The following is a 19,481-nucleotide window of genomic DNA, read 5'->3' as shown; positions in this document are numbered from 1 at the left end:
CACGCGTGATAATCCAGTTACACATAATCGTGTTTATCTAAATTTAATGCACAACTCATTTCACTCTTCTCAGCTCCTTCCCATTCCACAATTTAACTTCCTCCAGTTCATTTGCACAGAAGCCATTAAACTCTTTCCAAGATAATGAATTTCTGCTACCAAGATGGGACTTTCCCATTCTAGGTATCCATTTAAGATTAAAGAAAAATAATCAGCCATTATATTGAACATTTTTATAGCACTTAACTAACAACAAAATGCTCACTTTTGAGATTTATTCTCATCTCACACTCCATGGGGTCAATCAGCCCCATTTCTATTTCTCCTATGTAAACTAAGAAAAAGATGCGAGGCTGGGATGGTATCCATTATAGATCAAAAGGAGTCCATGGCAAATTGGGCTTAGGACATTTAACTTTTGTGGGAGGCCATTCCCAGAGGGCTCAGATTTCTCCCCAGATTGTGTCCTATGACTGGAATAACAGGCTGGTGAGAAACATCATCAATGGCATGGCTATCTGCAAAATAGCAGAATGCACCAAGCTGCCTTATTACCACAGCACACAGCAAGGAGTGTTTAATCTATGCAGTGAATTATCCTTTTTTTTGTTTTTTATAATACCAAATATTTGATGTCATATGGATATTCTAAAGTAAGGAATAAATAATTTGTATTTGCATAAAAATTAAAAATTTATGATACATTGAGATGCCCTGTTAATATGTAGATTTCAAACTGATGAATTAGAACTTCCTATTCATTTCATATGTTCCTATGAAAAATTATGAGATTGTGAAAAACTGAGTATACAATTTTAATTAGTTGGCTTAGTTGTTGGTGATGGTTCTTTTACAGTTTTTTTTTTCTTGTTTTGTTTTGTTCTTTTTAGATGTACATGACAGTAGGATGTATTTTGACATGTTAAACATACATGGAGTATAGCTTATTCTAGTTAGGATCCCATTCTTGTGGTTGTATATAATGTGGAATTTCACTGATCGTGTATTTATGTATAAACATGGAAAGCTATGTCCAGTTCATTTTACTGTCTTTCCTATTCCCTTAATTTCCCTTTGTCTAATCCAATGAATCTAATCCATTCCCCTCCCTTCCCTTCATTCCCCTTCGTCTAATCCAATGAATTTCTGCTCTTCCTTCCCCTCCCCTATCATGTGTTAGCATCCACATGTCAGAGAGAACATTTGGCTTTTGGTTTGGGGGTAGTTAGCTTATTTCACTTAGCATGATATTCTCCAGCTCCATCCATTCACTGGCAAATGCCATAATTCCATTCTTTTTTATAGCTCAGTAATATTCCATTGTGTATATTTACCACATTTTCTTTATCCATTCATCTATTGAAGGGAACCTAGGTTGGTTCCATGACTTAGCTATTGTGAACTGAGCTGCTATAAACATTGATGTGGTTGCATCATTATAGTATGCTGATTTTAAGTCCTTTAGGTAAAAACTGAGAAGTGGGAAAACCGGGTCAAATGGTGGTTCCATTCCAAATTTTCTAAGGAATCTCCATACATGAAATGAATTATTCTTATCCATAATCTCCCCAACCATACAGGTAGCAACAAGCCAGATAATTGTATATACACGCAGACAAACACGCAGACCCATGTACACACATCTAACAGAGTTCTTCTGCCTTTCATTTGGTGACCTTTCATCTACCAAGTCATTCTCAGAGTTACCTTGTAAAAGCTCAGGTATCTGAGTGTAGGACAGCCCAAGTTTTAAAAGAACAAGCTCCAAACTATGCTAATCTATTAGGAATGAGTCAGAACGGTCATCTAGGCCCTTGCAGGACCAAGTCAAATCACTCCATTTTTCTCCAAATATATCAAGCCTTCAGGGACCTCAAACGGTCTCTAAAAAGCACAAAATTCAGGTCAAAAGAGAAGATGTTGGAGATAAGGGTTCCAATTAACCAACAAAGCTTCTAACAACTAGATCTAGAAAATCCTTCTTATCCAAAACCTAAAGCACCCATCTGCTTTCCCTCTCTCCTTTCCTTCTCTCTTCTTTATTGAGTAACTGAAATTCTGGCCACGAGGCTACACCCTGGAGATATAGAAAGAAAGGACCCAGGTCTTGCCCTGGTGGAGCCCACAGTCTCCTAAGGGTGACTCCACAAACGAGCAGACAATTCCGTGCTCCCAGGCAAGGTTTCCTAATCCAAACTGATACCTAAGAGCAGAAACTACCAAGTCACAGGGGACTGGGGAAGACCTCTACCCAGAGGCAGCACCACAAACACTCAGACATTCTGGAGGCCATCCATCCCAAAGAATGTTATTAGAGTCTCCTTAGTTGGTCCTTCCTCTCAGTGGCTGCCATGAGATTGCATCATGACAATTTCCAACTGACTAAAGACCACAGCTGTGTGCTCCAAAATTCATTGCTTCCTGCTTGTCAAGTCTGTACCTCCCAAGAGCTGCTTCCAGCTAATGAAGGGATACTAAAGCAGACCACTTCTGGATGACAGGTGACTCCTCGGATGGGTGACAATGACTTGAAGATTCCCTTTCCGTGTTTCTGAACTTCCGGCCTGCTTTCCTGTCTTCCTGCCTGTCTCCTTCACGTGGGGTCAGGCCTGCATCTCAGTCTAGCAGCTGTTCCAATCTCTTCTGGCTCCTTTCCATTCTCATTCACGGGCATATTTTTTTCTAATAATTTTCTTGGACATTGGGTCTTATCTTGGTGCCTGCTTCTTGGAGGATCCAGACTAACACATTCTTTCATACTTGTGTGAATATTATTTCTGCCTTCATGACAGATTGTTTCAGTTTTGCCTGTTAATTCATGAATATTCTTGGTCAGAACCTTTTACTGGTGCCTTCTGCTTACAGAAGAAATCCAGGCCCAGTCATTTTACTAGGATTCAAAATCCTGTCCCTTTGCTTTAAGCAATCTAAGTTTCTTGAGGTCCTTCAGGTTTTCCAAACATACTCATTTTCATTTTCTTCCATGCGGTACTGCCATATCGTTCCCTGGGTCACTTTATGTCACCGCCTGTGCTGACCAGCCTATTGTTCAAGAAGCAGCCCAAAGGCCACCTCTTTCAGGTAGCCTCCCTGAACTACCCCAGCCTTCACAGTGATCTCTTCCTCTGAAGTTCCATTTCTCTAAAACTGAGTCACATAATGTAGCACTTAACCACTATTTTAAAAGCTTCTGATGTGACCCGAGTTGCTGCCTCAAGCAGACTGTGAACGACTTGAGGGTGGATCGTGTGTTGTTCCTCTGTCTTCTTCACAGACAGACTGAGCATATTGAAGTTTCTTACAAAAGAACCACTTTGGAGTCAATAAAAGATACTGCTGGTGTTTGGTGGGAACTCACAGACTGCAGCAGGAGGCAGTGTCAAGCTAGTTGACGACCATCACTTTGGAGATAAGGAAATGAAAACAGAGGTGCACAATGGGGTCCTGGTTCAAGGTTAAGTCTCCGCAGTATCTGGCCTTGATTAAGTGCCCCAGTGTCATGTTCTGCCAGTTCTATGAGTAGGTTGGAGCCAAAAAGTCACTGGAAGGCTGGTGAAGTGCAAGTTCCCTGAACAAGTTGGACCCAGTGGAGCCTGGGCAGAGTCCAGAAATCTTCCTGTGATGACCAGGGGACCATGCTTTGAGAAAGATTCCATCCCACCACACTTCTTCTCCTTCCTCTGAACAATGGCACCCTGGTGAGATCCTGATCTGGCCAAGCACCCCTTCCTCTAACTTTAATGTAATTTTATGAACAAGAAAAACGGCTAGGGAGGCCTGAGAAAAATATTTCAGTGAAATCACACCAGCCTTCCCCAGAAGAAAGGTCAAAGTGCTGAGAATTAAGTACCAATGCTTCCTTTCCCGGAGTCCAGTACAGAAGGGCGTTAATAGAGTCATGAAGAGATGATAATGTAACCTTTAGGCTTAAGACATTCTGTACTGAGCAAACGAAACCGAGAAGAAAAGAAATCTTGCCCACCCAGCTTCCCTCACCACTCCGAGCCTCCCAAAGGCCATCAGTGAGCGGGGAATTACCAGGGAAGAAAACTAAATGCAGATGTCCCCAAACTCACCTAACAAAGCCCAGGCTACTGAGCAAGTACTCAAATCAGAAACAAGAAATGTGGCCCAGGAACACCAGCAGCTGCGTGTAGCATGCAGAAAGCGGGAGGGTTGGTCCTGGATCCAGAGCAAAGCCAGGCTGATGTCCTCAGGACGAAAGCAGACAGTAAATCCAAATAAGAAAAAGCAGAGAGCAAATATTAAATGAACCCCTACTATGTGCTAAATACTACATTGAGTAGTTCTTAGTCCCACAACAAGCCTTTGGAACAGAATAGACACTATATTTTATTTCCATCCTGCAGATGAGGAAACAGAGGCACGAGGTTAAATAGACTATACCCAACCAGCAAGAGGCAGAGTCAGCATCCCAACTGGGCTTCTCTGACCCAGACTTGCTGATTTTTCTCCAAACTAGCGCTCCTCTGTGCAGCCAGGTAGGCCTGTGTGCAAGGTAATGAGCATGACCTGGCGAAGAGAAAAACCCCTTGCCATCAAGGAATTTGTCATTCTTTCATGAATTCCACAAATATTTACTGAGTGCCACTTATGTGAATTGCAAAGGCCCCTGCTAAACTCTGAGATTTAGGAAAAGATCCAGAGCTCAAGGCCCAGGGATGATGGTAACTTTGGTTTTCTTTGTTCTTGGGTAAAGAAACAGAAAACAGAGATGTCTGGTGAGAAACGAACCAGACAAATTGTTAGGAGACCCAGGATTGTCAAATAAGCTTTATCAAATAAGTACCTATTTGACCTAACTGGCTGCAGGCCTGGGGGAATTTTAGACAGTAAGAGAAATGAAAATAAATTGGAATAATTCATGAGTAAATAGCACTTCTCTGTTCTCATAGTTCTACACACACGTACATACACACGGAATGGGAAAGAAGCCCACGTGTGTGGATATGTGTGTGTCTAAATGCAGTTGGAAAAGCTCATACATATTTACAAAAATATAGACGTAGGCATATACAACCCTATTTTAAATTGGCACCTCACATCTCCTCTAGAATAACAGTTCTGGCTCTTATCACTCTGAGTCAATGTGACGCCTCCGTATGACTGTCTTTTCTGTGAGACTGAGACCTCTTTGAGGTCAGAAATCAGGTGTCATTCAACTCTGTGTCCCCCATGTCATGCATGGTGCTTCACACACAGCAGGAACTATACAAGGTCTTCAAATGAATTATAAATAGATGACAATTTTTTAAAAGGGGGGGATGAGATGATAAATGCATGAGCGAGGTATAGATGATGTGCTGTATGAGTTGAGAAGAGGAAGCAATTAAGTCCAGAAATGTGATCAGCAGAGTCTTCATGAAGGAGGGGTGTGTGGGCTGGCCTTCAGAATTTGGATCCCCTGAGACAGAGTTGGCTTGTTCACCAGCCTTATGTATTTTTCTTTCTTTTAAAGTTGGATAGGGGTAAACATAAAAGAGCAGAGGAAGGAATTCCACTCCAGGAATGAGAAACAGTACAGAGCTGTCCATGCCTGGAGAAGGGAGAGCAATTGTGTGTTGAGCGCTGTCAATCAGGCTGTGCCACGGTGGGAAGGAAGGCGGAGGGGAACCAGAAGGGCACGGGTAGAACAGAGGAATCTCCACTTGGTGTGGCCAATTATGGGTTAACAAAAGTTTTAAAACGAAAAGAAGGTGTACAATAAAGGAATGTGAAATGTAGGAATAATTATAGAGTAAGGTGACAATAAAGGACACAGGTGGCCTCTTACAAAATCAGTTGTCACTATCTATGTTGACCATCCGCCTCCAACTGTCTTGTCCCTAAACATCTAGTGTCTTCTGCTGCCCCCAGAGGCTCAGGCCAGCTACAAAGACAATACCAGCAACTAATGCTTTGTTTCTTTTTCCCCTTCTCTCATTCATCTATGTATTCCCTCCCTGTGCCATGCACAATATGTTCTGTACTAAAAAGAGAAAAAGTTCTTGTTGCCATCAAATGTACAGTCATCTTTCCCTGCCGCCTTCCAGGATCATCGAGGTGGGGAAGAGTGATATTCAGAGGGAGGGGCTTCCTATATGAGGAAATTTCAGTTTCTATTTCACCCAAGAATTCTTCTAAATTTCTCAGTATCTAAGTTCACTGACCCTGTTGGTCCCAGTCCTCTGCCTCCTATTTGGGGCCTGCCCCGCCACACGGAAATAACTTGAACCAGAGGGTTGCATGCAAGACCCAGCCCGATTCCCTGAAAATGGAATAATGATACACTTTATTTGGTGGGGAGGGGAGTCTGTTCCAGAGTTGAAGCTTTGAAAAAAAAATGCCCCTTTGCTGTAGACCCAGCTGCAAAACAGGGGGCTGCAAATCAGAACTGGTGTGTTCACCAGCTCCACTCAGCTGGGGAAGGCAGGCAGGAAGCCCCGGGGGATTCCTGTCCTCTGAAAGGATAATGCATAATCTGCAAATTCATAAATCACTAGGACGCTCCTACCCGTGAGCACATTCAGTGAAGTGAGGACCTTTAAGGCCTGTAAAATTTTACTCAGAAGGAAAATTACTTTAGTTCATTAAACCTTTCTGAAATCTAGGTGCCTCTAAATCCATGGAGCTCTCTGCAATCCCCCTCCAGTTCCCCCTCTCTCTCTCTCTCTCTCTCTCTCTCTCTCTCTCTCTCTCTCTCGATTTACATACAATAATTGTACATATTTATGGAATACAGCATGGTATTTCAACACATGTATATAGCACATACTAATCAGGGTAGTAAATATCCTTCTCTTTATCACTTCTCTCTGTGGTAGGCCTTTGAGCTAAAATTCTAGCAGGTCATGGCATGATCAAGGCAATCAGAAATGAAGGGACACTACCTCCTTGATCCTGCCCCAACTCCACAGTTCTTTGCCCCTTGCCAGTTGACTGGCTTTCTCTATCAAGAGTAGGCAACAATGTAGTGATGTCCTAAGCAACTTAGTGAAAACCTCTCTCAAAATATAATTAAAAAACAGTCTAGGGATGTAGCTCAGGAGTTAAGTGCCCCTGCATTCATCCCCAGTATGATAAAAAAAAAAGTCAACAATAGCAACATAAACAAGATGCTAAAATAACATCTCAGCATAGTTCTGTGAATCCTGGTATCCTCTCCCACTTAGAAGCCTCCCCATTGATGGAGTAGTAATTGAACATTTATAATCCCAAGCCCAACTGACCCATGGTCCAAAGACATTTAGGTACCCACTTGGTGTCCAAAATAATCTAAACAGTGCTTCCTGCCTACCCAGACTTTACAGTCCATTGGGGACAAGACATTAAATAGTGAAAAAAGATACCGGCTGCATATATACATATATATATATCATGCATGAATTTTTGCAAAACTGCAAGCTCCTCTCCCTGGTTTGTTGAAGAAGATACCATCAACTCTGTGGCCTCAGCCAAAACTTCAGTGTAACCCCTGATTCCTTGTTCATCCCACACGTGGCAAGACAAACAGTTTCCTGAAATGGGTCGCCCTCCATTGCATAGCCCAATCTCAGTCTCCATTATTTTTTTAGGTATTCACCAAACCAGTATTGGATGGAATGCTTCCTTTAGGTCAAGTGTTATGTGCTCAGAAGTGAGGGGGAAAAAAAAAAAAAAAAAACAAAACAGCTTCTGTGCCCTCAGGAAGTTTCCATTGGAACCGGAGAGATAAATAAATAAATAGATGACACTAGGTCAGAGAGGGTGGGAGCCAAGGTTGGGGGAGGGGAGGATAACAGGTGGAAGGGAGAAAGTGCTGACAGGCAAGGATGGTCCTGGGGGCCTGGAGGTGGCAGAAGTCACTAAGGAGCCCAGGAAAGGCCTCTCAGATAAACTGATATTTGAACAAACTCCTGAATGAGGTGAGAAATTGGGTCACATGACTCCTTGGGAAATAAAAGTTACAGGCTGAGGAAGCACCTAAGGCAAAATCCTGAGGTGGAGTGTGTCTGGCATATTCCAGAACAGAAAGAAGCCCAGTGAAGCTGAAGCAGAGCCGGGGAAGAGTCTTTGGAGGTGAGGTTAAGGAGAGATGGGGGGGTTTCGATCCTACTGGGCCTTATGTACCACGTTAAGAACCTCGTGGGTTGGAACATAGAAACAGCAGTCAGGGAGAATGAAAAAGGTGGGATCTAAACATACTGAGGACAAAGCCAAGAAGATTCGCTGATAAACTAGATTCAGGGTGTGTTTCAGCCTAAGAAAATGGAAAAATGGAGCTTCCACTCCATGAGACAAAGCGGGTAGAAGAGGGTTTAGAGGAAAGACTAGGAGTCCAGCTTTGGACATGATGTCTGAGATGCCGAAGAGATATTCAAATGGAAAAGTCAAAGAGTGAGCTAAACTCAGGTCGGGGGAAGAGAGCCTGGGCTAGAACCATCCTTTGAGAGTTTTCAGTGACCAGATGGAATTTAAAGACTTAAGACAAGACTCAGTCGCCAAGAGACGGAATAGAGACGGAGTAGGATATGAGGACTAAAAGCAGGGGCATTAATGCAGGAAGACAGTGTGTTTGGACTCTGAAATTGGTGCAGTGGGTGTCTGCGTCCTGTGTGGATGCTCCCCAGTGGGTATTCATCCCACAGAAAACTCTCAACCAGGTGCTCAAATGGCTTCCTCTGTGGAGGCCCACGGCCTCTTTCCCCAGCTACCCCTTGCTTGCTCTGTGGGTTCCTGTATGAAGTGTGGCAGAGATGGAGGCTTTGCCTAGGCTCTATGAGAACACACCTCACCAAAGCTGAAACATGGATATTATCACGGCCGTGTCCCCAAGCTGCTAACATGAGAAACCAGTGCTGAACCTGGTGGCAAGGTGGTTATCCTGCACCCCTCCCATGTCATAGAAGGAGGAACTTCTCCCTGGAATTGTTTTCTCTGCCCAAATATCTCCATTTCAGAAGGCTTTATTCAGTGCCACTGTGTCCCACCCAACGTCACTTCTGACAAGGAGCTCTGTTACTGCAGGCAAAGTTCAGTAACAGACATGTTCCAGGAATTCAGACCTTCCCAAACCTGATCTCCCAGGAGCAGCTGGCCTGATACAATAGCTGGAGGGATTTTTGAAGACTCCAAAGCAGTACTCGCCTTTATGGGGTTGTAGGAGCTGTCTTCCAAGATGGAGATGTGATCAAAATATCGTCAAAACATGAAGGTCTGATTATCCAGGGTCAAAAGTAGGGTTGTTCCTCTCAATGTCATGCCCAATAAGCCATCACAGAATACTGGTGTCAGGACCCCAACTCTGGGCTCTGTTGATATAGCAGTTTTGGTTCCCAAATAGGAACTGTCACCAGAAAACACGGCCTCTGTCCCACTGAACTAAAGGCTGAAACTAGCATTCATCTGCTTTTTGGCTTCTCATGCTACAAGTGGACAAAGAATAGTGTTCATACTGGCTGGGGTGATTTGTCCCTATTATCAAGAGGACACAGATGGATATATAATGAGGACACACAATGAGGACAGGGAGAATGGTGTTTGAAACCTCTCATTGCTGAACCTCTCATCAATTTCAGGTCATCTTATTATTTTCATGTCCCAAAGTAAAAGTTAATGGAAAACTAAGGAATGCAAAATTATTAGGGACTCAGACCGTTCAGGAATAAAGGTCTGGATTGTTCCATCACACTATCAGATGAAAACCCTCAGCATCTGAGGTGCTTGCAAGGGCTATAGGAGATAGGAGATAAGTAGCTCAAAAGAAAGTCAAGCTGGCCTGTCAACTACGGCCTCATGACTAGATCAGAAACGAGCATACTGCAACTACGCATCTTTTCCTTGTTTGTTTTAGGTGTATGTGTAATATACAGATGATAAGGATAGATGTTTGATAGGTAGGTAGGAAGGCAGGCAGGCAGGTAAGTAGGTAGGTAGATAGATAAAAAGAAAGAGAAGGAGAGGGAGAGAGAGAAAAATGATAGGTGGAAACAGAGAGAATGTACCCATTAATTATTCTCTTTCTTCCTACTCTCAGGCTCTTTATTTAAAAAAAAAAATGTGTTCATGTTGGTTAATTTCACACTAGTTTAGGTTACAGAATATCTATGCAGGACTGTGACAGGACTACAAAAATAATTACCATCATCCAGAGAAGGTGCAGTGACGAATGAGACCCTGTGTGTCACTTTCTTAGAAGAGAGTGAAAGCATCTTTGTGGTATAGGAAGCTGGTCCTTTACATTAGGCAGAACCACGGTGTCAATATGAGCAGAGGGGTGGAGAAGATGCTCACAGCAGCCGAAGGGCAGCCTGTGCTGTCTGTGGGCTCTCAGCCCATGGTCCTTCCTGTGCATGGTAGGTAGCCAGGCCTGCAGATTGCCTTCGGAGACTCTCCCATAGGCCAGTTTCCAGTTTCTTTCTGCCATGTGGCCTGTGGAGAGACACACTCCTTCCAAGGGTCTGGTTTCTGGTGACAGCAAAGAGCAGCGCACAAGAGATGGTGCAAGCAACAGCAGTGGGGGGTCCTGAGTTCCTCCTGGCATGCACCTCAGCACGCACAGCAGGAATCTAGGTGGGGGTTCCTGGGTAAGGGAGACCCTTGGCCCTCTGCCCTGTTTGCTCTCCTCCTGTATGGGGTACCATGTCTCCTGCTGTTACTTATCTCTGAGCAACTTTGCCTTTCTGTTTCTTGTTCCTCTGGCCTTTCGAGTACCCTCATAATTAATTCCTATGTTCAGTCTCTTATTTTAGAAATATCTAGAGTCAGAGACCCTGGTGGACCCAGCAGAGTCTGTGCGATCCGGGGAAGCCCAGCTGAGTGTGGGTTCTGGAAGCCAAGTGAAGAAAGCATTTCAAGAGAAGGGAGTGGCCAGCCGTGTGAAAAGCAGCGATAGCTCACATGCAAGGAAGACTGAGAATGGACCACTGGATTCAGTCGCTAGATGACCTGGAGGCCTTCAAAATAACTCACTTAATTTCTGATCCTCACTCTTCTGTCCTTTCTTACACCAGAATGACCTGTCTACAGTAAAGATCAGTCCAAATATTCTCTAGTGGCTTTCTGCTGCCTTCAGGATCAAAGCCAAATTCCTCAGCATAGCATAAAGTATTTTTTAACCTGGACCCCACTGTCATTTTAAACCTCTTCTAGAGTCACTGTCCCAAAATGATCTCTAAATTCCAGTCACACTGGAATACCCATTCTTCTCCCATTTCATCCTCCATTCCCTTGAACACACTCCTCTGAAACCACCTGAGGCTCTCCTTCTCACCCTTCGAGCTCTAGCTCAAAGATTAGCCATGCCCTGTTGTCTCCCAAGACAGAACTGATCTCCCCTTGATCTAAGTTCCCCTAATCTGGAATAAGTTCCAATTATGCTATTCATCGTCTTATAATTTTCTACTTGCATATACATTCCCACCATTAGAAAATATGTCCCTTCAGGACAGAAATGCTAAGAGTATTATCATGCACTTCCTTGACATGGCACCTGTTAACAAGAGAGACACATGTATTGAATTGAAACGGGTCTCATAGGAGATGATAAACTTGGGCCTGGCTGACCAAGACATCCCAATGGAGGATGAGATTTTCATCCTCATGAGGATCAGAAGACAGGAAAATTTAAATTCTCAGCCCTTTCTTTGCTGGGAATACTGTTTTTCAAGGGTGTCTTTTCCTTAGATAAGCTATTCTGCCTACCCTCTCTAAAAGGGAGGGTTCAAGGTGGCCTATTGAAAGGACTTCAAGAATGTTCACAAGAGGGAAAAAGAAAAATCATACAGGGAAGGAAGGGAAAATAAGGACCCATGACTGTATTAAGTTGCAAGGAGTTGTTATTATCTAGGGACTTCTAGAAAAGACAAAGGTATATACCAGTATTTGATGGGATGTTAGTTAAAGAAAACACTAGGTCTCTAGACAAAAGCATGACTTGATAGAAAAGAGTCATTTAGATAAGAGCAGAACAAATACAGAAAGGCTGAACTAGCATTTACTAAGCATCCAAAGTGCCAACCACCATGCTTGGTGCTCTATGTGAGCTTGGTGCTCCTAGAAAATGCATGCGTCCATGAGAAAAGGTAGCTAGCATTATCAATACTGCCCAGATGAGAAAAGATGCAAGTTTTATAACAGGAAGAATTAGGAGTCAGTACCAAACACAGGTATATCTTTTCCTACATGATTCAAGGAAGGGATAAGAAATATAGAAATTAAGAAGCATTAGTCATCCTTAAAAGCAGAGCCTTTGTTAAGAAAGTACTTTTCAGAATTTGGTGCCTGATAAAATGCAAGTGACAGATTAAGGAAATGGTGGCTTTGGAACAAGGAGCTTGTGGGAAAATGGCTGTTGAATAGTGGCGGGGGTGCTGTTCTGGTTTTGTGTAAGGAGCCATTAAAAATGAATTAAAAATCCATTCATTCTCATTCCCCAAGGGACTTAGAAAATGAGAAAGACAGCCATCTCTTGGAAATGATTTAGGTAGCATGCAGCCCAGAAACAGAGGTGGAACCAAATGACCCCAGAATTCCCTGCCACTTTCTATATTCCATGATGACAGCTCACCAGAACAAGGGTTAATTAGCTAAAAGGTGGACCGCTAAGCAGGAATCTGAGCTCCTATCCTCCTATCTGCCCATCACTCCCTCCATCTGACCACCTCCTGTACTACCCTGTGGGGAGGCCAAGGGCAGTAACAGGAATGGATGAAACTGTGATTCTGATGCACTAAGTGAAGCTTCCAAAGATAATCATCAATGCAGAAGAAAATACAAGCCACCTGCTTCTTTGGGAAAAGAGTAAAAAGCTTTAAACCAGACATTCTTGGTGTGGAATCCAGGCTCTGTCACTTACTCTCTGTGACCTTAGGCCAGAGCTTTACCCTGCAGAGCCTCAGTGGCCTCATCTAGAAAAGAAGGCAGTCTGTCTTCCTCCATTGGGTTGTAGTGAGGACAGGATGAAAGGTCTCTCACTGCAGGGCACACAGAAAGCCCCAGAGTACAAAATATACATAATATGTATCTCTGAGCAGAGCAGGTGATCTGCCACCTGAGGAGGGAAATGCCATGTCCCCAAGAAGGGACATGTCACTTCTTCAGTGTTGACAACTTAGAGCTCATAAAAGAGAGAGCAGCCTTGCCAGGCTGATGTAGATGAAAGCCAAGAATTCCCCATTCCCTCGGCAATGGAAGATCACAGTTCCATCCAAGCACACGTTGCCTGGTGTGTGATCCTTCCACATGTCTCTTTTATTTCTGGGGCTCTCTCTGCAGGCACTCATTCCCCTTCCTTCTCCCACTCCAGACAGGAGCAGCACTCCCTCTTGAGTCCCCAAACCTGAAAGAGCTCTCAGCCAAACACTGTTGACCACTGATCCCATTAGATTTTCTGGGTATCAGCAATTCCCCGGATTGGAAATGGCTGCTAGTTTGAGATGAGATCAAGGGCAGGGTCTTGGCTAGATTGTAAAATGCCTCAGGGCCAACACCACATCTGTTCCATTTGCTATTACATCTCCTGACCTGAGTCAGTGCCCAGCAGCTTGGGGATCCCTTGTAAACAAAGGTGGAATGAAGGACCATCACCTACTCTGTGATCTGGCACTGATCACAACCTGTCTCTTATTCAATCCTCAAATGACTAGAGTCTTTCTTAGGGGCAGCACACCATGGCAGGCACTGTAGGACGTAGATAAGAGACACAAAGTCCTGATCCAATGTACTCTGAGTGCAAGGGTGGAAACCAAAATTCAATAATTTCTACAGTGAAAGCCAGAATTGGTATGGCTTATGCTCATTTGGAGATACTGTACCCATGGTCCCATGGTCTCAGGTGAGCCTCGAGGGAAGGGCTCAAGGAACACATAGGACAGTAGAAGTGATTTCCTAATTAGGGTGAGGCTAGGGATGTCTCTTCTTGAATATTTCTATGAGAAGTGATATTTGAGTTGCTCCTCTTAGTAAATGAAGAAGGATAAAGGCTTTTCTGGCTCAGGATGCAGCATGAGCATAAACAAGGAGGCTAGAATAACCTGCTGTGGCCAGGAGCAGGGAGCAGTCTGCAGAGCCTAGAGCTTCAGATGCACAGAGAAGAGTGGGGTAGACTACAGCCAAATGGTAATGGTCTTAAATACTGGACGTATCAGTGTCTCATTGCTGCTATAACAGATGGCCACAAATTGAAAACAACACAAATGCCCCATCTTATATTTCCAGAGATCAGAAGTCCAAAATGGGCTTCACTGGCTAGAAGGTATGGAAGGGCTTTACTCCTACATTCCTGCTGGAGGTCCTAAGGGAGAATCCATTGTCTCAAATTCATAGCTTCTAGAGGCTGCCCCCACTCCTTGTTCATGACCTCCTCTCCATCTTCAAAGCCTGCACTGGCTGGTTGAAGTTTTTTCACCCTGCATACTTCTGTCTATTGGGCCTCCTTCTTCTCCATAAAAGGATAACTGGGCTTATAATGTGCCCAGCTATTTAACTCAGGAGAATCACTTTTCTTAAATTCAGGTGATTACAACCTTACTTCCACCGACTATCTTCATTTTCCTCTGCCATGTGACCTAACATATTCACAGGTCCCAGGGATCAGAATGTGGCAATCTTTGGGAGACCACTATTCTACCCACATTAGGTTAAAGGGCTTCAATTTCACTCAGCAAATATCATGGAGAGATCTAATGTGCTTGAGCAAGTCACTGTGGGGAATGTGAAGAGTGCACCATTAAAAACAAAAGCAGGATCTCGTGAGAGGAAGACTGCAATGGTCCAAGAATAAGAGAGGTGTGATCTGAACTAAGGCAATTACAGTGGGAAAGGAAGGAAGCAAAAGAAAAAATAAAAAGCCTATGAAAGTGGTTGCTAAAACTTGAAAGTATGGCATAATAGAAAAAAAAATAGAGATGACTCTGAAGTCTCCAGAAGCTTCCTTGTAATCCTAAGGCTGGGCTTGAAATCCAGCTCCAACACTCAGAGGATGCCCATCCACATCCCCACAGCCTAACAACCTTCATTTCCAAATCTTCCAGATCCACCTATTGACCTGATCCTATGCTCCCTCCCCTGGAAACCTGCTCATGGTCCTAGGTCTTCCCCTGCCCCATGGTCCAAGGGATGATGGGCATGTTTGTTACTGCACAATGGCCCCACTTCCTGGGACCCTCCTTCTCTGGGTTGACATTTCTTGGCCTTGCCCACATGTGTGGTCACATCTTCAACTCCTTTCACAAACAGGCTTGGGTCTCGCCTTACCTAGATTCCATGGTCTCCTCATATTAGCTTTGGTCTAGGTCTTAATGCAGAATGGCAGAGAAATGGACCATGATGGCCACATCCCAAGTTGAATAGATGAAAGAACACCCACTTGTTTGGGGAAGTGGGACAGGTATAGATTTTAATCTGCTCAAGCTCTTAAAAGCCATGCCATACCCTGAGAGGAACATGTCTCCTCCAGTCTTCTATGGAGAAAGCACTCCTCTAGTAGACTGACATAGATTCCCACCAGAAAGCTCCCGGGATTGCCTGTAATAACAGGCCTGGGCTTATAACTCCTTGGGAAGGAGGGGAATCTCCAGCAGCTGATGGTGGATGATTTAAGAGCCCTCTCTGGTGTAGCCCAGGACACAATAACAAAGAACACATAATTTATGTGTATTGATTCACCAGCACACACTTGATCATATCTCCTTGTCCTTCTTTTCCTAAGAATCCACGGCCACAGTCCTGAGAAATTTATCTTTTGCAAAATATCTCTGTAAAAATAAGTTCCTCACATATCTTAGCTACAACGAGAGAGTCCAGGCCAGGGAAACTTGCCAAGAAAAGGAGGAAAGAGACACAGCAGTCCTTCTTGTATGTTGACTCTGGTCTAAACAATCTCCCTCGGTGATGTGACGCAGACAAGGTGTGCTTGGGAATTAACGCCACAGATGTGAGACCTGGACTGTCAGATATGAAAATGAAAATTTGAGCACCGAGTTGCTGGTCAGATTTTGAGACAAAGAAAAGGAATTAAAAATCAGGAGCAAAAATAAGTTGGGGCCTCATTCTAGACTAGAATGGCGTAAAAATACCAGGCTTCAGCACTGCTCTCATTCAGCTTCCAATGAGCACCGCCATTCAGGTCATAACCTTGCACCGTGCATCTACTAAGCACCTGGCTCTGCTCTAGAAGCTGGATAGGATAGACCTACTTTCTTCTCTCCAGAGACTCTCAGTTGAATGGTGGGTGGGGAGGCAAAAGAGCATACGTTGGATTTGATGTGATTTTCACACCAAGAAGGACACTTCTTATGCTAACTTAAGGACATTGGTGGCTCCTCCCACCCCAGAACACAAAGGGAGAAGTCGAGAGAAATGGCTCTAAAATGCAACAGGCCTGATCAGCCTGGGGGACTCAGGGGACTTCAGCCTGGGGGACTCAGGGGACTTCACCCTGGGGTTGAGTGTATTTGTAGAGAGGACATCTGGAAAGGAGTCATTTGCTTTAAAACTGCTGAATGCCTTGGTATTCCCCAAAATTGTGGCAACAGCAAACTCCTCTTTACCCTATTTAGCCGACTTTGGCATGAAGAAGGAGACTGATGTAGAAGACCCAAGAAGGAAATAAATAAGCCCTTCATTCTGATCCGAAGTACGTGGGCATTGCCTTCCTTTCACCCCCCTCTGCCTGCTAGTATCCAGCCACCCTCTCTCCAACCACAGCTCAAGCCCTGTCCCCTGCGGGAAGTCACCCCCACTACTCAGGTCCACCCTCTTCTCTCCATCTACAGTCCACTGTGTGTCCCAGTGTCCCCCATCCCACATGCTTATCTCACAGTCCAACCTTGACACATTCTTCATCCAGTCAAAGGTTCCGTTCCTTTCCTTCAAAACTGAGCAGATCTCATGACCACCTCAACCAAAAGAGTCTAGGGAAAGGCTGAAGGGACACAATGTGGAACCCAACACAGCCAATACTGCACAAGCCAAAGTGCAAATACTAAAGGAATCTAAGACCTTGATGAAATCATGTGAGCTGCTGGATCAAGCATGAACTGAAGGCATAAGTCTCTGTAGTCTTTCCTGTCAAATCATCCAAAAAATTCTCCCTTTTATTTGCCTTTAAGCCTCAGATCAAAATTCCTTCCTCCGCAAGGCCTTACCCTGATTTTGCCATAGATTCTCTTGCTCCTCTTTTATGTGACCCTGGAGGCATCCTAACATTGCAACTCTCTCTTGCACCATGATATTGATATTTTATCTTCTCATAATACTTTGAGATACTGGAGAGCAAGTTCTGAACTTCCATATTTTTTTTACCAGTAAAAAAACAAGCCTGACATTGTCTAATACATAAGAGGTGTTTCTAAACTATGCATAAGATGAATAGTAATCAATTGGCACATTCCAGATAAAGGCAACAATGACTTAAGACAAAAAACTCAGTGTCTGCATTATCTCCCATAACCCTCACGACAGGCCTATGAAACGTGACTACTGGTATTCCCATTTCTTTCAGGGATGAAGCAGTCTTAGATTAAGTAAGCAAAATCCCTCAATATGTAAAGGGAAGCATCTAAAATATTCTTACTTTAAAAAGCTGTTTCCTCCCAATGTTTCAAATTCCACCTCCTTCCCGATTCCAAAGTGTCAATTAACTCAGCAATTTCAGCACGGCTGGAGTTACCATGGCAGCTTGGTGTGTGCCAGAGAATCCACTGGAATCTTAAGTTCAAAGAAAACCCAACCTGATCCTCAAGACAGGATCACAACCTCCAGCCAATGTTGTTTTCTAAACCCAGCACATCGAGAGGACAGGAAACCACAGGTCTGATTGATGACTGCAGGAGTGATCTCGGCTCTTTGGGAGTGACAGCATGACATTCCCTTCTATTTCTCCCCCTTCCTTCCACTCCCCTGAAACCTGAGTCCCAGGTGTTGAGTCAGACACCGTTTCTCTTCCTCCAGGCCACCTACCTGGTAGGCCCCAGATAGGGGTTGTTCTCTAACATTAGAACTTTGACTCAAAAAAACTAGGTTCCCTGTGAACAGGGACACAGAAGTGTCCAAGTGGGCAGTGTGGGATTTGGTTCATCCAACTTACTCTTAAACACACTGGAGTGCATGCCTCAGGATTCACAAGTGACAATGTTAGAAACCCTTGCAGATCCACAAACTCTTTTTTTTATTAATTTTTTTTTATTTGTTTGAGTTAGTTATATATGACAGTAGAATGCATTTATGCACTTTGATATCTCATACATAGATAGGATATAATTTCTCATTTTTCTGAGCATACATGTTGCAGAATCATATTGGTCATGCTGTCACATATATACAGACTATAATAATGTCTGTTTCATTCTACTATCTTTCCTATCCCCACATCCCTTCCCCTCCTTTCCCATCACTTCCCTCTACCTAATCTAACATAATACTATTCTTCTCTAGTGCCCCGCATCTTACTGTGAATTAGCATCCGCATATTACAGAAAACATTCTGTCTTTGGTTTTGTGAGATTGGCTTATTTCACTTAGCATGATATTTTCCAACCGTTTATTGGCAAATGCCATAATTTTACTCTTTTTTAAAGCTGGGTAATATTCCATTGAGTGTATATACCACAGTTTCTTTATCCACTCATCTCCTGAGGGACACCTAGGTTGGTTCCATAGTTTAGTTATTGTGAATTGAGCTGCTATACATTGAAGCAGATCCACAAACTTTTAAATACAAAAAAAGCCTTCATCTCCTAGCTTTCTAATCACATTCCTACCAAGAACTGGCTCACCACTATTAACTTCCCAATTTGTACACAGTATCTCCAACTTGGATGGATTTTCTATACAAACACTAAATTTGAGTTTTGTTTTGTTTCCTTCTATTTTAGCCACATCCCAAAAAGCTACCACATAAACAGCCACCAGTAGCAAGCCAGAGTCCCCCGTGGCTGTGGATGACCCCTGAGCCAAGCCCACTGTGGATGTACTCAGAGGTGTGGTCAGACCTCGCACCTCTGCAAAACTCCAAATTCAAACATATGATTGTTATTTGGGCAAGCTGAGAAGAATTAGAACAATCCATATTAAACTGATTAATGTCAAGGGCATCGTAGGTTAGAATCTTTCTGGAAACATGCAAAGGCCCTATGGGACCAACATAAATGAGCCCAGAGTACAGGGAAGCAGAGGACACTTTAGAGCTTGCACCTGCGACCCAGGACAAGACAGGAGAGGGGCTGGGGCCTGCAGGCATGTCTCTGTTTCATCTTGGAGGGAAGGTCCTGTCCCCCTCCCCACTCCAGACCACATGGTGCCCCTGGGGCTCTCCCACCTCTCCAGGTTCACATGCCCCAGGACCAGCTCCCCACACCTTGTGCTCTCTCTTGCCCCCAAGCCCCATTCCTGGCGAGGGATTCTGATCAGCTTCTCTGAGATCAGTCAACCACTTCTGGGGACATAAACCTTTGCCAAGAGGATGGGCCACAAGAGCTAGCAATCCCCTACACCCACAAACT

The 19,481-nt window shown here is 43.9% G+C and overlaps 1 protein-coding gene across 1 annotated transcript in view; it reads right to left on the bottom strand.

Moving 5' to 3' along the window:
• Positions 1–19,481, bottom strand: part of Sorcs3 (sortilin related VPS10 domain containing receptor 3) — a 567,524-nt gene that overhangs the window by 393,298 nt on the left and 154,745 nt on the right. The gene's annotated exons all lie outside the window — the stretch shown is intronic.

Source organism: Callospermophilus lateralis, chromosome 15 (genome assembly GCF_048772815.1).
Source record: "Callospermophilus lateralis isolate mCalLat2 chromosome 15, mCalLat2.hap1, whole genome shotgun sequence".
Classification (NCBI taxonomy): domain Eukaryota; kingdom Metazoa; phylum Chordata; class Mammalia; order Rodentia; family Sciuridae; genus Callospermophilus; species Callospermophilus lateralis.
The sequence above is the reverse complement of the archived record's forward strand: the minus strand, read 5'-3'. Positions and strand labels throughout refer to the sequence as shown.